The following is a 12,327-nucleotide window of genomic DNA, read 5'->3' as shown; positions in this document are numbered from 1 at the left end:
AAGATGTTTCTAAAACCAGCTTTGCCATCCAAGTCAGCACACCACAAACGCCCTCCTTTACTCTCCAGGTGGTTTACGAGCCTCAGCTGACCTCAGGTCCCTACTCCAGACATGATTCATAAGTGATTTGCAGTACACCACAGGGCATGAGGTTAATTAAAGACACTGGCAAGCCAGAGCAGTGGGTTTAGGTCAGTGCTGGTGTGATACGGCACTGACCTCTGCTCGCTTTCCTCGACCACCAGTGCCCACCAAAACACATCCCTCCTGAAAACAGACTCCTGCCATTTCTGTGGCCACTGTGCCACATCCAGTAAGGCAGAAAACCATTTATGTTCTCCACCTCCCATCCAAGATGCTCGGAAGGGACTTTCCAAGGGACTGCGTGCCCTGTTGACATGTTTGCCTTTGCCCTTTGTGGTCTGCATACCTTCCCGGTATCACCTACCAGTGCACGATGACAAACAGGTATTCACTACCCCACTTCCTGCATAGTTTTTTTGTTAGAGAGACTTTTACACTGTTATCGGGTTCAAACAGCATTGTGCAACAGCGTTTATGGGTGTGTGACCCCACTGTGGCTCTTTCCAGGCTGGTGCTGGGCATGTCCAGGCTGCACCAGGACCCTGATGCTCTGCAGCCCTTGTGCATGCTGGGGGGTGCTCTCCACAGCCTGGGGCACCCATCGCACCTCTCTGCCATGAGCAGTGGCTGTCCTTTGCTACACGAGGCAGACAAGCCCCAAACCCTGCTGCCCCAAAGCAGCTCCAGCCTCACAGGGAGGCAGTGTCTTCCCTGAAATCCTCCGGGTTGCCTGGCCCTCTCTGGCCTGAACCTCCCGGCACAGCACTTCCAGCAGCACCACCGTGCCTACACACGGGTCAGAGGGGTTTTATTATTTTATTCTTTCCATCCAAACCCGCAAGCAGCTGGACGATTGACTGCAGCAGCCTCAGCCCGCCCACGCTCCACATGGCCAATCTGTTGTCACATGCCAGGCCCCTTCCAGCTCCTTCCGCAGAGAGGCGACGGGACCAGAGCCAGGAAAGTCCCCTCAGCAGTGTCCCAGGTGAGGAAGCATTTGGGGCTTGCAGCAAAAGCCCTTTGCAGCAGGTGGATTCAGCAGTGAGCAATTTCCCTAGTGCAAAGCACTCATCTCAGAAGCGGAGCGCTGAGTATACAACATAAATCAGCTTTCTGAGCGTTTCTCTCTCATCCTTCGCTCAACCCCTGCTGGAGAGGCACAAAACACCCGTGTCTCACGGTACCAGAGCTGCTGATTCACAGCAGAAACGAGCAATGACCACTGACCCAGCCGCCCGTCCACCTCTCTGGGACCACTTGTCATCACCCTCTGCAGAAGTCCAGAGCTGGGGGCACCTCCCACGACGCTGCTTTAATGGGGTGAGGTAAAGTCCAGCCCAGCCCGTGCCCCACTACACCATGACAGTGGGAGGAAAGATTTTTGCCTCGGCACCTGAGAAATCCGGTGCGGCTGCTGGGGGATGTGCAGAGCATCACAAGCCAGCCTGCCACCAGAGCAAAGTTGCAGCGTTTTACCCTGGCAGTGAACTTCTCTCATTTCCATTTTCATTGGAATATCAATTTGCATTTATTAAAAAAGCCCTTACCCTCCTCTCCAGAAAAAAAAAAAAAAAAAAAAAAATCCTGATCTAAAGAAAGAGATTGGTTTACATAAAATCCTATTAGTTTAGCTGATTGCTTCCAAAACATTTCTGAGAAAGCCTTCCATTACCACACAAATGGTGCTGGGCCTTTTTGCAGGCTAACTGCTAGATAGCGTAATGATTTGGGCAAATATTCATCAAGACAGCTGCTTATGTGAGAGCGGATGTGAAACTGCCGCACATCCTTTAAGAAAAGCACAAGGAACAGCAGGTCTCAAAGACAACAGCTCCAACAGCAGCAGCCCTCGCCTTGCACCCTCGTGCCAGCCCCCCAAATGCATGGGGTGCACATAGGGCAGCCTGTGGGGTTGTGGAAAAGGAGGAAGGGGACCAAGATGGGAGGATCTGGCAGAGGAGATGGTGGTGGGCAGCCCGGCGACGTGAAAAAAGTGGGAGTGAGGAGCTCGTTTTGGTGGCTGGGCCTTTGGGTGGCAGGAGAGCCTCTGGCTTTGTACCTGGGGAGCTCGCCTTGTGAGGTCTGCAGGTGTTTTGCCAAGCCAAGGCTGCCGATTTATGGGATAAGCACGGCCCTCTGCAGTCCTGTGGGTGCTGCCTGCCCCCTTCCTGCAAGCACAGCCGATTTTTTTAAAACACTCCCCAGGCGTGTTTTGGTGAATCAGTCGGTCATGAATAAGGCGAGGATCCAGATCAAAAGGAACATCATAAATTTGGAGAGGCTGACTTCAATCCTGAAGGTCCCAAAATCTGGGAAAAGAATCTGCACAGAACTTTTTTTTTTTTTTGGTGGTGGTGGTTTGTTTTGTGATTTTTTTTGTTTTGTTTTGTTTTGTTTTTTTTAACAATCAAGTCATTGCCATCACCCTTCAAGAGAATGAACATCCCATTAATCTCAGTCACTGGGTACAATGGGATGCAGGAACGAACTCTGCAACCAATATAATGCAGAAAGCCATAATCAGCCTCAGTGGCCTTAAAAAAATCTTAAAGGGGGAGGAGGGTGAAGAGAAATTGAACACTAAGAACGCAGCAAAAGTGAAAATTTAAACATTCAGCAGCTATTCCCTGTAACATTTACATGTAATTTCCTATTCTGATAAGCCAAAATGGGAAGAAAATACAGAAGAGCTGCTGCACAAAGGAAACATCATCAGCCACTGCTGAAAATAAAATAAAACATCAAATCCCTGGGAGCTTTCATCAAGGGAGAGAGTCAATGGGAAGTATGAGGGAAAAAAAAAAAAAAAAATCTCCTTCCTCTATTTTCCAGACTTAACACATGATATGGGGGTCATTAAATGAGGCTTACTGGTGGTCAAATGGCACAAGAGCCCACCAGGTGCCATCCTGCTTTTTTGGTTGAGGTGATGCAAGGAGGTGACACAAGGAGGCACCAAGGGACCATCCAAGAAAATCAGCTGACCTGACACCATCAGTGCTGGTCTTCAACTGGCAGATACCTCAGAACATCTCCTCTGCCTGCCTGCTCTCAGCCGGGCTTTCTCTGAGCCTGGACATGTGAGCAAGGGGCAGCAGAAGGCAGCAGAGAAAAAACTTCCTCCCTCCCTGCACTTCAAACCCCTGCCCAGGATTTTCCAGCTGCAGCCTGTCCCTGACACCTGGAGAGAAGCAGAAGGGAGCCAAAGGGAAAAACAAAGACGCCCTCTCCAAATACATCGGGCCAGTTGTGTGCTGGGATGAGAGGGAAAACCCTTGCTGGCTCGAGCCCCCTTCCCATCTGCTCCACGGAGGGGACTGGCCGAGGCAGCAGAGCATGAGATTTGATTACAATTATTATCTTAAAGCAGAGCTGAAATTGTTCCGAGCATGCAGAGCTTATGGGAGTAGGCAGGCATCCAAAATAACCTTTGGGCTGGAAACTCCCCGATGAAGGGACGGCACAAAGCGACAGACATCACAAAATCCTCCCACGTCCACGTCCCGCCGAGCGGGGTTGTCCCTGCCAGTCTGTGACCGCCTCCATGCAGCTCCTGCCTTCTCTCCAGCCTTGGCAGACACTCTGCTTTCAAGGAGGGAAAAACCACATTTATGGCCGAGGGACCATGGACCAGCTCAACCCGATTAAAGTAAAGTCAACGGCTGTCGGGCTGGGCTTCTCTCCACAGTCAGTTCTGAGCTGGTACAAAATGGGTACAGCTGCAGCACCCAGGTCTACAGCCCAGCTCTGTAAAGGGGTTTAGATGCCTAAGCAGCAGTTAGGCATCCTTGTGCAGTCCCACTCAGCTCCTGGGGTCAACATAAGTTTCTTTACAGAGATGAAAACAGCTTTATTTGAATGCATATTGCTGCAAACTCCTACAGGGCTCTTTGCGCTGAACAACACCTGCAGCTGAGGGGGTGAGAAGCCAGATGCATGGGGGCACACCACCTTCTCTGGCCACTCCTTTTTCCCCTTAAACTCCAGAAATTGGAAGTATTTACTACCCCCTTGCCTCTCATTAAATAAACCCAACTTCCTGGAGGCCGTGCAAAGCTTTTAGTAGTTAGCAGTGCACGGCGAATTAGGAATAACAGGTTTGCTGGCTGGAACCTACCCCGCTGTACATCCTTGGCAAGCCCATGCACGAGCCGGATGGGTTTTGTCTCCGAGGAGGTTGCCAGTGGTACAGCAGGACTTGGGGAGCACCGGGGGGGAGGTTTACACCATAATCAGCCAGTGTGCACACAGCTTAGGGGGCTGGCTGTTGGCATGCGTGAAGCGGGATTTGATTTCTCCCCTGAGTCTTGCTAATACCCAGATACTGCGAAGGAATCTAAACTGCTTACGCTATTCCAGGTGGGCAAAGCGCTGTGTAGGGTAAGAGCCCACATAAAGTCAATCCAGGAGAATTAACTGTTTCTTCTGGCTGTTATATCCCGCCTAATTCTAAATCCTCCAGGAGTTATTTCACCACAGCATCTGTACAACGAGCTATAAAATTCCTACTGCACCGACTTGGCCATGGGTACCCCTGCGAAGGAAATCCACTTAAAACACCCTTCAGAGCAATTCAGCCTTGGAAAGGACAAGGATAAGCTGCAAGCAGGTCGCACTGGTACTGCTCTGAGTTTTGAATGAAAAACCCTCTCAGCACCTTCATGCTAAAGGCTTATTTTTGTGAATCTCGAGGAAGGCACAGCCATATTCCCTCTCTAAGTTCTTTCCTTCTGAACCACATTTTCTCCTGGTACTCGGAAGAGCAAATGGCAGTAAGACACATGAAGCCTCCGTGACCTTGCCAAGCATGAACCAGCAGCCTCCCTGCTGGGAAAGGTTCTAGGAAAGGAAATCTGGGACAATGGAAGCAGGTGCTGCCAATATTCAGTTCTAATATTTCTGTCAAGAGCAACATGTTTTTGTTAGTTTTACGGCTGCGTCAGACCTGCGAGCCCTGCCCACTGTGCCCAAGCTCTTCTCCAAGCAATCCTATGCCCTGCCAATCTGCTTAACCCCCATTTTATTGTATATCTCTACAGCTCTAAGTGGTCAGAGAAAGCCCTGTCCATCAACTATAAATACTCAGCATCTCAAAGATATTTTTATGTTTCAGGACTTTATAATTCTGTTTATGCAAGTACCAGTCCAGATTTCCTCATTTTGTAGGCAAAAGAAAATATTTTTTGCTTGGTTCAATAAAACCATTTGTATTCATCTCTACTGATTCCACTATTGTTTTGCCTTGCTCAGCAAGATGTATATTACAGTCTGTTTAATTGTGTGTTTGATCTTTACTACTTAACCAGATCTATTTATCATTACAATGCATCAGTACATTATAAAGCTTTCAGGCACATTTATCAGCATAACAAAGCTCCCACTACATAAGAGTCCTCCAGGGAAATAAAGCAACAACGACAAATACTTTAATGCAATTCACTTAACAGTACAAATATTTGTAATTACAAAAATCTTTAAGTGTGCTTCTTCCATAAATGGCACATTTTTCTTAAAATTGCTTTCATAATGTGGTAGTGCCTCCCATTTATGCAGTTTATAGTTTTCTGACATTGCAGAAAGCAAGGCCAAGTTAGCTGGTTTGTTGTATTTTCCCTGTTGGTAATGTGAAGGCAGAACTCACATTCACTGAAGTGCTATTGAGAATTTGGTTACACCTAATAAAATGGGAACATTTAAAAAACACTAGTGTGTGATTAATAACTGCTATAAATACATTACAGTGTGAATGCAATGTTACAGATTGCTGCAAGCCACGTGTGAACTAAGTCTAAAACAATCAATTAACCATTAATTGTGATGCCTGTTAATCATTGATTAACCTGTTATAAATAACAAATACATTGCCCTTGCTGTAAAATGGGACCACCAGGCTATATTGCAAGGCTATTCATGTTTTTCACACCTATCAAAGAAAAACGCGTGTTGTCAATCTGTTGTAATTTTGGTACCTTTTTTTTTTTTTATATATTTAACATTCTCGGACAGCACGTTGTTACTTCACTGGTAGGTAATATTTTTGCTTTTGTCTCATAGCAAGTGATTGCAAATTGAAGGACATCCCAGGAAGCTATCTTTTACAGCTGAAAATTGTCATGCCACAAGGAAGGCCTGGGGATATTTGTTTTATCTTATCACGCAGTGAGTTATTTTACAATTGTCTATTGTCAGGGTAGGGGCCAGCAGCATTTTTCAGGCCTCCAGCTAGCCTTCCAACTGCAGTGAAGTCTCCAGGCAGTGGCAGTGGGATACTCACCTTCCCCAGACCCATCGCACAGTCAAAATAGCCAGAATTCCTCTAGGCCACGAGAACTAAAAATGAAATTATGAATACAAATATTAGAATATCAGCACTAAGATTCAGAAGTCAAGTACTCAAAAGGTAGCAAAATCCAGACTGCAGATATTTTGTGAAATCTCAGCATAGCCACATGAACATGAACACTATGATCCTGAAATGCCAAGCATTGTGCTCTACTTTCCATAGCATTATATACTATATCCATAGCATTGTATGTTATATATATATATATATATATACACACTACATATTGGTCTTCCATTCAGAAGGCCAGTGCTCCATTAATAAAAGACTGGTTAAAAATCTGCATTGTGTGCGCTGTTTCTGTTTGGATCTGATGCTATTGTGTGATGTATAACCATTGTTACTGCACCTAATTTTAACACGTAGACGTATTTTAACATCCAGTTCTGCAAAACACAGGGAGAAGCAGAGGAAATCTACTTCTGCCCGTGTTTCTCATTGTTCCAGAATGGGAAATTCCCACTGCATTCTAAAACATGGTATTTCAGATCAGTGTTTTGGAGCAAAACAGATTTGCTCCTCTTGAAAGACGAGGGAGAGGGAGACAAATGCTGCTGATGGCCGCTGCAGACCCTGCGTGTGCAGCTGATGAGTTTCACGTCCCAGCACCTCTGAGGAAGAGGCACAACCACCCCCAGGTGAGGTTAGCAGAGCAGTAAGGTGCATGGCCATAAGCAGTACTGTTAGGGAACAGGACGAGGAAGGGCAGGGCAGGCCTGGACGCATGAAAGCTCTCTGTATGGAGCCAGCCAAAGCACTGCTGTCACCACAGAGAGGAAGAGAGGGAACTGGAAACTTCCCTGAAAGGGCCCCTGAAGCGATTGAGAAAAGAAGAAACCAGCCCCTGATGGAAAGCTGTAACTTGAGACATCTCCAGGCGGCGAAAGCAGCAGGACGTATTCCGCAAAATCGCAGACTGTCAGGACAACAAACAGCATAACCCGTGCACTGGCTTTGAAAAACATCTAGGGGGTCTATGCTGCCCTTCTGGTTTTTTAGCCTGCCTTCACACTTGTGCCTGGAAAATATTTGGAGTGGGGACTACTTCCAAATATTTATTTACATATTTCTAAATACAAAAATGCGTTTCTAGAGCCTCTCTCCCGAACAGGTGCGAGGTCTTTGAGCCTTCTGTGACTCAAAAAGGGAAACAGCACCCGCACTGCGATCACTGGGCCAGCCGACACCGCTTCACCCCCTGTCCCTCCCCGCTGTCCGCTCCGTTACCCTCTCCAAACTCCTTGCCGCTAGCGGCGTGCCCGGCCTGCTCCAGGGCCTGTGAGAGGGGGAGGCGAGGAGGCAGCAGCACCGGCACCCGTGGATGTTGAATGTAGCGGGGAAGCGAGTGGAAAAACCCGTGTGGGGCAGCCCAGGGCCAGGGTGCGGGCCTGGTGTTACCCATGGAGCAGCGAGGGGGCCCGGAGGCAGCAAGGGGGGCACGTGGCGGTGGTGGGCTGGGAACAAGTGTAGGGCATAGGCCTCACCGCAGCCAAAGGTGTGGGTTCGGAGGACATGGGTGCCCACACGGGTCAGATGGGACCGTGCCATATCACACTGGGTTCTCCCCTCACGTTTCATGTATTTAACTTACAGCAAGGCCCAGAGCACGACTGCTCTCTCCCAGCGCATTCACCCAGGTGAAGGCAGCAGCAGGCAAGCCTTCGCTCCCCAAGCTGAGCAAACACAGCATGTCTGAAAGTCCAGAGCCCTCGGATAAATGCACTCAAAAATAAATTGTAAAAATTTATGTGTCGTTTAGTGATGTCCTAATAGAAACAGCAGGGTTGCTGCTTTCATCCTGGGTGTTATAATGCTAAAAAAAACCACCTTTAAACAAAAACCACCCTTTCTTCCCAGGGATCTACCTCCCCATAGAGACTGGATAGATGTTGAGGGTGAATTACCAGATGAGGATTATCAAGGCAGTTCAGCCTGTTTTTCAAAGACAGCACCAGCAGTCAGAGAAGTTTCACCAGCAGTCAGAGAGCCCTCCCTTCTGGGGATAAATTTTCCATGGGGTGTAGGTGTCTGGAGACAGAGGGGATAAGCAGCAATACACACAGGTACCTCTTCTGGATAACATTTCACTCCTACAGGGTACATTTCCTAAGCAATGAAGCCACTCTGAAGCTAGAAATTGCCATGAGAAACTTATACCATACACACTTCGATCTGTAGAGACTGCCCCTGGTTTATTCTATTGTATCTTTGAGCACTTAATCGAGATGATTATATGTGTGAAGAGCTATTCCTCCTAAGCTTTCACTTAGGTCACCAAAGAGAAGCAGAAGAGGAAGCACAGACAGGTAACTAGATTTAAAAGCAGTCACCATCTGATGGCTAGTCAATGGCCTTTTCTAAGGGGAACAGGCAGCGCCTGCTTAGATCTGAACTCACAGCTGTCTTCACAAACTACTGTGAATCCCTGGTAGCTCTACTGCCAGTTCATCACAGATGATAACTAAAATGCATCAGGAATTGCATCAACATCAGAAAGCTTGTACAACTTCCAGCAGCACTGGACATATCGAACAAACTTCTCCAAATGGCAAGGTTTGGTTCCAGAGCCTGTGGCATCACGAAGCACGTACACCAGAGTGACACGCTTTGTTCCTGGCTGTGTGTGAAAATCCAAGTGGGAGAAATGCGGCAATCCAAGAAGTCCCAATTTAATATTGGTCTTAAATAAAAATCCCTTAGGATTTTATTTTTCTGTAAAATGGGATCAGATCCCATCTACTAGTTAAGTGATGCGAAATCATGCCTTCATACTTAGAACTTACAGAGGTTGAAAATGTCTGAAAATAAGCATTGAGTCACAGTGGAGATTTTTCATCTCTTACCTGGGCTTCTCATAATAAAAGGCTGTATCCTGTGCTTACAATGGCTGGTCTGTGGAAGGAAAAAAAAAATAAAGACAGTTCTTCAGAATATGAATTCTTGGAAATCTCCAATTTCAACAAACCGTTTCAAAGGACAGGCTTTCTTGGAATGGAAAGTGATGGCCTTGTAGCTAATTACAAATGTCTATCATTTAGAAATAAAGATAAATATATCATCATAACTTCTTTATAACATGATAAACACATTTCACATACATTAGACCTTTAAAAACATGAGAAACTGACGGAAAACCCATACGAAAAAAACTTGGAGGTACCCTGACTCTGTTTTAGTATAAAAACTACTGATACAGATAATGGCAAAATTCTTTCTGGAAAACACCAAAAGCAGATTCTCTTTCTATTGTGGTTTAAGTGTGATAAAATGCAGCACAGACTGAACTTAACACCAGGGCTCAACATTCTACTGAACAGCAAAGGGAATTTAATGGGATTTACTGTGATGCTTTTAAGGGTGCTGAAGAGCCAGCGCTGCTGCTTGCTCCATTCCTGAAGACAGGAACATGCTGCAGAGCCGGCAGCTGTGTTGGAGGCAACTGGCTTGAGAATTTAACAAATTGCATCGGGTGGGACTTTCTGAAAACTGCTGGAGGGATTTGAAAACACAAGTCTGAGATGTCCGGTCCTCAGTAGATCTATTTTTAGGTGTTGATTTGCTGCCCTAACTCCTAGGGTTTGACCAGGGAAGACCAGCTCCATAAGCTTTTCCCAAGCCATACAAGGACTCTGCTTTCACAGAACCTACAAAGAAATAGCACTTCTGCTGTCATAATTGTCTGCTTCTAGTACATCGTATTTAATACATAAAAAGGCTCCTTGTGGCAATTTAACAATTATGTTCCTTTTTTATTACTTTAAATCTTTGCAACTAAAACCATATTCATTTAAATGCGTTAAAACAACAACAACAAAACTTCCTTACTTTGTTTCTTGAGCAGAGTCAATGCTTCCAACTGGCAACCACTTGTCCTTTTTAGGCAGCATATGAAAGAAGGGGATAGAGATGTAGTTAAAGACTATGCGAGTAACAAATGTCTTCAATGGATTGGCATGCTCAGAGAGTGATCCACATCATCTTGGAAATATATCAAATGCCTCTAACTGTCCCAAGGCCATATTTCATCCTGTTTATGGTGGCCTTGACACACAGTGTCACAACACCCCTAAAACAAACAAAGTTCTATCAAGAAAACACTCTGTTACAACTCTCAGCAGAAATGTAAAGGCAAAGAAAAATGCTAAGACTGGGCTTGAAGAGCCATAAGTGTCTCTGTTGAAAAGAAAATGGAAATTCCAGATGAGGAACTGCATAACGAAATACCAACTGAGAGATCCCAGGGTCAAAAGGGGATGGAAAAGATAAAATATGGGGTGTAGTGAGGGATTGTGCATAGAGGTCAGCCAAGGAGAGCTAAAAAATGACTGGTCTGTATTGAGCTGGAACTCCCAGGCAAAGAGAAAAAGTAGAACTGACCAAATGACTTTTTTTTTTTTTTCCTAAAAAAGGGAAGAATTCCAAAAGTAACATTCTGTGTCCCTGAACATGAGCGGGATGCATTCTGCAAGAGGCAAACACACAAACAGATGCAGATGATGGGATGAAAGCAAGGACGATCTACGAGAACAGGACTACTTCAAGCACTTGAGCATATGCACAATTTGGAGATTCCACGACTGTTGAGGTAGGTGCTCAGCCCTACCAAGGCAAATACAGTCTGAAGACCGGGAAGATGATTAATCAAGTTCTTTGAGCACCTGTAACTTTGCAGGAAAACAGATTACCAAGGAAATTGGAAAGTCAACAGAGGCAAGGAGACAATAGCTTAAAGTGTCAGAGAAGACTGAAAATCCTATAATTTCATCTGCAGAAGATAACCATTTTCAACCAAGAACTATGCCATTCTAAAGGACAAAAATAGAGGGCCACAAAGGAAAGGATGTGCAATATTGTGTATCTGGTAATGACAGAAACTGGAAAAGAAAACAGATGAATAATACAGCTTGGTCTTCCTGGAAGATGTGTCACTGACCTCAGTATAAAGGAGAACTGGCTAAAATGTAACCTCCTCGCTAAATACAGGTCAGTCTACATGACCTCATGTTCAACATGAAACAATAACTGGAATTTAGAGCCAGGGAAAGCCAAATTAAATAACACAGTTTAAAATTATAGTGAGGGTTATTTTGCATTTAAACAAACTACCAAAGGAAACAGAAAAAAAAAAGAAAAAAAAGAATAAAAAAACCTTGACATTTTAATATAAAGACTAGAAATCTTTCTGAAATATTTACTTATGCCACAACAAGATACCAGGTTTAATGAAGAAGTATATGACATCTACAGCTTTACAAAGTGGTCAGGCAAAATGATCTAATATTACTCTCTTCCCTTAAAACCAATGACTGCTTTCCCCCTCTTTTTTTTTTTTTTCCTCTCCAATCTACAAAAGGTAGAAAAGTTATAGGGTGAACTGAATGACTAAAGCAAACACTGGCAGTACTGCCTTACTTCAAGCAGAACAAGTGACATTATCAAAGTGTTCACTCAAACCAAATAAAAGAACTCTCTGGTCTGAGGCAAGGAGTAAGTGGGTAACAGCCAGATTACAGCAGTCCCACTCATTGGGAAAGCCAGCCTTCATCTTTTGAGGTGGGAGGCTGCACAAGAAAATAATAGAGGATTTCTCTCTAAAAAATAAATATAAAATTAAAAGAGACTGAAGGAAAAAACCTCGAGGCTTGTTATAAAGAAAGTCAATGTGTTTTAGCCTGAATGGAAAAAGCCTTCACTTGATATGACCTTTAAATGATCTCATATTTTGGATGAAAAAACAGTTAATTACCAAACAAACAACAAACTGAAGGAACTTCAGGACTGGCTCTGATACTCTAATTAGAAATCTTTCCCAGAGCCTCCCTGCTGATAGACATCTTTTCCTAATCCCCATTTATGCTTGTCTGTTCATGTCAGCATTTCTTTAGCATTTCTTCCTCCTC

This window comes from Anser anser (genome assembly GCF_964211835.1).
Source record: "Anser anser genome assembly, chromosome: 4".
NCBI classification, from domain to species: Eukaryota; Metazoa; Chordata; class Aves; order Anseriformes; family Anatidae; genus Anser; species Anser anser.
This window is presented reverse-complemented; position numbering follows the sequence as displayed.